Below are 5,571 nucleotides of genomic sequence, written 5' to 3'. Positions count from 1 at the left end.
GGATGTGGCCATAAGATTGATCATTTGGCTTGAAAGCCGTTGATCTCCACACTTTTTTAAAATAATTGCCGTATTACAAGTTTGTTATTTTTCCTAAGAACTTGGCCACATATAATGATACAATGAGAAGGTTTCCAAATTTTTTGATTTTTTTTTATTTTTTTATGCCCGTTTCAAAATGCGGTCAAATCGGCGGGAATGACCGTTCCTAGCTAGTGCTTGAATCTTGGAATTTTTTTGGTGTTTCTCTGATTAAATAGATACTTTTTTACCTAGAAATGATTTTTGGAAAAATAAATAACAAACAATGAGTTCGCTGCAGTTCAAATTTGACCCGCTTCCACCTGAATCGGCGGAAATTGGTCTTTTTCACGAGAGGTGGATCAAAACTTTTTACACCAAACCAGTTGGTCAATTGTGCATTAAAAATGTCCTAGTATTATAGAAAAATGATTTGGTCCAATTTTGCAAGAAATATATGGTAGATCCTTCACAAAAAAAAACTCATTTCAGGCACTCGGAAAGTGGAAAATGATTTTTTCGTGAAAAGAAAATGAAAACTCCCTTAGGCAACATTGTTTGAAATTCCAAGATGCCCCCTTGTGCACGATATGAGATCGTTTGAACAAACTATGCAATGAATGTGGCCATAAGATTGATCATTTGGCTAGAAAGCCATGAATCTTCACGCATGATAGCTCATTTCTGAGAACACTTTTTTAAAATAATTACCGTATTACAAGTTTATTATTTTTCCTGGAAACTTGGTCACATATAATGACACAATGCGAAGGTTTTCCATTTTTTGATTTTTTTTGAATTTCTTATGCCTGTTTCAAAATGCGGTCAAAACGGCGGGTTTGACCGTTCCTAGCTAGTGGTTGAATCTTGGAATTTTTTGGTGTTTCTCTGATTAAATAGATACTTATGTACCTAGAAATGATTTTTGGAAAAAATAAAAAGCAAACTACAAGGCGTCTACAGTTCAAATTTGACCTGCTTCCACCTGAATCGGCAGGAATTTGTCTTTTTCACCAGAGGTGGATCAAACTTTTGACACCCAACCATTTTGTCAATTGTGCATTAAATATGTCCTAGTATTTTATAAAATTGATTAGGTCCAATTTTGCAACAAATATATGGTAGATCCTTCACAAAAAAACTCATTTTAGGCACTCGGAAAATGGAAAATTGAATTTTCCGTGCAAAGAAAATGAAACCTCCCTTAGGCAACATTGTTTGGAATTCCAAGATGCAGCCTTGTGCACAATATGAGGTCATTTGAACAAACTATACCATGAATGTGGCCATAAGATTGATCATTTGGCTTGAAAGCCATGAATCTTCATGCATGATAGCTCGTTTATGAGAACACTTTTTAAAAATAATTGCAATATTACAAGTTTATTATTTTTCTGGAAACTTGGTCACATATAATGACACAATGCGAAGGTTTCTCAATTTCTCATTTTTTTGAATTGTTTATGCCCGTTTAAAATGCGGTCAAAACGGCGGGCTTGACCGTTCCTAACTAGTGGTTGAATCTTGGAAAAAACTTTTGATGTTTCTCTGATTAAATAGATACTAATGTACCTAGAAATGATTTTTGGAAAAAATAAATAGCAAACTATGAGGCAGCTACAGTTCAAATTTGACCCACTTCCTACTGAATCGGCGGAAATTTATCTTTTTCACCAGAGATGGACCAAAGCTTTTGATACCCAACCATTTTGTCAATTATGCATTAAATATGGCCTAGTATTTTATAAAATTGATTTGGTACAATTTTGCAACAATTATGCTATAGTTCCTTCACAAAAAACCTCATTTCGGGCACTTGAAAAATGGAAAATGAATTTTTCATGCAAATAAAATGAAAACTCCCTTAGGAAACGTTGTTAGGTATTCTGTGTAAACTTGTGCAAAATATGACATCATTTGAACAAATATTTGATAGGTCTTTCACAAAAAAACTCATTTTAAGCATTGAAAAATGAAATGAAAAATTTGTATGTAATCAATTATGACCAATTTATATGGTCAAAAAATCTTCAAATTGTTTGGTGCGCTCTGATTGGTCCATAGGTGTATCACGCGGATCATGTATCAACCACCGTCGGATGCTTGTGGATCCAACGGCAGCCCTCACCCCCTCACCCAACCGCAGCCCAACCACCCAAACCCTAACTCGCACCCGCACTCCTCCTCGCTCAGCTCCTCGCCGCTAGCTCCTCCCTCTCCGCCCCAACCTCAGATCCATCCCCTATCCCGCTGCCGGCCTCCCCCAGATCCCACGGCCGACGACCCGTCCTCCCCTTCCTTCCGCCGCCACCTCTCCCCTCACCTCAGCCACCACCTCCGCTCCTCTCCCCTCTCCTCCCAGGCTGCAGATCCACTAAAGCACCTCCTCTCCCCACCCCGCACCATGGCCGGCCTCCACCCCTGCGTCGACGATGAGGAGCCCGAGTCACCATGTCTCCCCGCCCTCAAGTGGCTCCATCCACATCGCCCCATCCACATCCGGCTAGCTCAATCCGCATAACCCCATCTCCATTCGGCTACCTCATCTGCGTCGCCCCATCCGCATCCGGCTACCTTGATCCTTTGTCGCAGACCGCTCCTCCGCCGACCCGCGCCAAGTTCCTCGAGGAGTTCGCTCACTGCATTGCGTTTCTCAGAGAGAGGGAAGGGAAGAAGAGTAGGCTAATGGCAGCGGCGTTGGTGGTGGGAGTGCTCTGGCAGGGAAGATCCGAAGCAGGCGGTGCGACCGGGAGGACGTTGCATAGGCTCGTGAGTCCCCTTACCCCTTCCCCTCCTGCTTCTCCCCTCCCGACGTGTGCGTTCGATCTGATCCGATTCCGAGGTAGAGCCTCGTCCCCGTCCGAGAGCCGGCGACCAGGGCGATGACGGACGCACATGTGGTGGTGGTAGCCAGCCGGACCAGCCCGGTGACTGTGGCGAGGGGACGAGAGGGTAGGGGGTGAACCAACTCTGTCTCTCTGTCTGTCCTAGTGTGCTCGCTCTCTTCTCTTGGACAGCTTTAGTTTTAGCTCCATGCCCGCGTGCTATCCATCTACTCCGCTCCAGAGTAGCGTGAGAATGCTAAGTTAAAGAAGAAGAATTTGCATCTCGATCTTTTATAGATTTTCACACGCGAATGGAATCGGCAGAGTTTAGTGGCGGTGGAATTTATTCCACGCCTTTCCTTGGATTGGATTTAGACTATTATTGCCTCACCTCACCTATGCTAGGTTCAGGGTCCTATGAATTCATTTCGTCTATATCCACCCTGTACATACCTGCTATGTTTTGTTTCTGGTTAGTTAGGATGATTCGTCCGCTGGTATCCATTTTCCTGAACTAATTCCGTGTATTAGTTTGTTTTAGGTTAATTTTATACTATCTAGGACCATGTGTTTTTTGGTTAATTTTACTGTGTTGGATTTGGAAGCGCAGGAGACCTCCCTGGACCACATCGACGATGAAGAGGAGGACAAGGAGGACGACCAGGACATACGCGAACCCATCTCCGAGCCCAACGGGCTAGACGAGGACACAGTCGAGTCCGACCTCGATCTCGATGAGGAGGGCATCGTCCAGTCCGACCATGACGGCGTGCCATAGAAGGTCATGTGCTCTGCTCTGCCTGCCTCGTTTACTGCCTCGCCACCGCAATAGATGTTCTTTTTTATTTTGAAATATACCATCAATTATTTGCTGTAGCTTAATTTCTGCGAACTAGTATTATTCGTTCGCATAGTTGGCCAGCTCCAGACTAGTTAGTGCTCTTATTCTTGGCCCCATGGTTACAGTGCTACCTTATAGCCCAGGATTCTGCTGCTTTCTTCTATATTTTGTCACCCTTCATTGCCCTATGCTCTCTCTGCTCTTAGCACATCGCTTGATTGGAGTGAACTGAATTGTGACAACTTTGCTTGGCAGATGGAAGACTCTTTCGTTGAGGTGACCAAGGATCTGGCTGGATTTCTGCGTCTTTGATCTGATGCGTTTGTGCGTGCGTGTGTTGAACAGTGACCATGGATCTGGTGAAGGGCGCCAAGGAGAAGCAGCTGTCAAGGGCCCCGTCAGGATGCTGCTCAACATCACCACCAGGAAGTTCCCCATTGGAGAAGGTAGCCACCTCCCTCTCTTTGCCCTTCCGCCCGATCCCATTTGCTTAGTAGCTCTGCATAGTATCTGGTCCTTACATGCTCACAGTAGCTCTGGGTCACTATGTTTTTGTTGATAGCTGACTGTTTAGGGAATTTCCGTGACGATGATGATGTTGTGCTGGGCAGAGGATGTGAAACATTTAGACCGCTGTGGCCTTTCCGGTCTTTGATGATCTAAAATTAAGCTTTTTAAAACTGATGCCTAGCATGCTATCAACGTTTTTTTGTTCCTCATCTAGAGATGCAGCTCTCTGTGTTGGTTTGATATAATGTAGAGGAGTTGCATGTGAATCGTTTGTCAGCTGAGCATATGATGTTACAAGGAGATGCTACTGAGATTTACGTCGTTGAAGTATCTTAAACCGAGCTTTCTTAAAACTAATGCTTGGTTGATCTAGTTCTAGTATATTAGTTGGCTGTGAGAGTCTACTATTGTTGGTGCTGTGTTGTCATTTCTTTTGACGTCATTGAAGAATAAAAAAGATAAGCATTTCTCCAGCCAATGTCTGAAGTAGCTGCTGATGTGTAGTCATCGGCTAGACCTATGCATTTCATCAGAAGTCAGATATAGCTTGGACTATACTTCTGAATAGAATTGAAAATTTTCTCTTTCTTTTATTTGTCTTCAATTCTTTGGATCAAACGACTCTCTTGAACACATGTTCGTTAGTGTGGTGATGGTTAAACTACTACAGCAGATCGACGTTTTTTTGCATTTTTTCATTTCTCAACCTTGGATAGTTTGCCAAAAATAAACCCTTAGATTCGTTACCATTCCATTGATAATAATTTGTTGAGGTCGCTAAGTATTTTTTAGCAGTAATAAACATGGCTCTTTCATGTTGCAACCCAACAGGAGCACCCCTATTTGTCTGCGTAATACACATATCTGCTCTGCTGCTCTTAGTTTTAACTAGCCAACGCAAGGATGATGCCAACCATCGATGTTAGATTTATTATCCATGTTGAAGTGTAGAGCAACAGCAGGTTAACGCATTTTATTTTCCCCATGCAATTATGTTGTTTTATATGCCCTTTCTAGTATTGTACAAACTGATGCAAGCTGATGCATTCCAGGCATAAACAAATTATTCTATAAGATCTCTAAACTGATGCAAACTTAGCAGTAGCAGTAGTATACTTCAGGAAGTTCTGTTCATTATACTAATGCCTCAGCAACAGTATACTAGTGTTGCTACAGTTATCCATACTTCATTATTTTGTTATCCATACTCCTAGCTGCTTGTGTATCTGTTTATTATTCTGTTCATTATTCTTTTCCTACTTGTTTATGCTAGAAGATATTGCTTTCATTGGCAGCCATGATAACATAATTTCCTCTCTTCTACAGGAGCTCTAGGCTGAAGAAGTTCGAAGAAGGGAACACTTCATCTTTGTA

General features: G+C 42.5%; 2 pseudogenes; both read left to right on the top strand.

Moving 5' to 3' along the window:
• Positions 1-4,292: 4,292 nt before the first annotated feature.
• On the top strand, positions 4,293-4,377 carry LOC119359868 (annotated as a pseudogene).
• Positions 4,378-4,476: 99 nt separating this feature from the next.
• Positions 4,477-4,560, top strand: LOC119359869 (annotated as a pseudogene).
• The last annotated feature ends 1,011 nt before the right edge of the window (positions 4,561-5,571 follow it).

Source organism: Triticum dicoccoides, chromosome 2A (genome assembly GCF_002162155.2).
Source record: "Triticum dicoccoides isolate Atlit2015 ecotype Zavitan chromosome 2A, WEW_v2.0, whole genome shotgun sequence".
In the NCBI taxonomy this organism is placed as follows: domain Eukaryota; kingdom Viridiplantae; phylum Streptophyta; class Magnoliopsida; order Poales; family Poaceae; genus Triticum; species Triticum dicoccoides.
The sequence above is the reverse complement of the archived record's forward strand: the minus strand, read 5'-3'. Positions and strand labels throughout refer to the sequence as shown.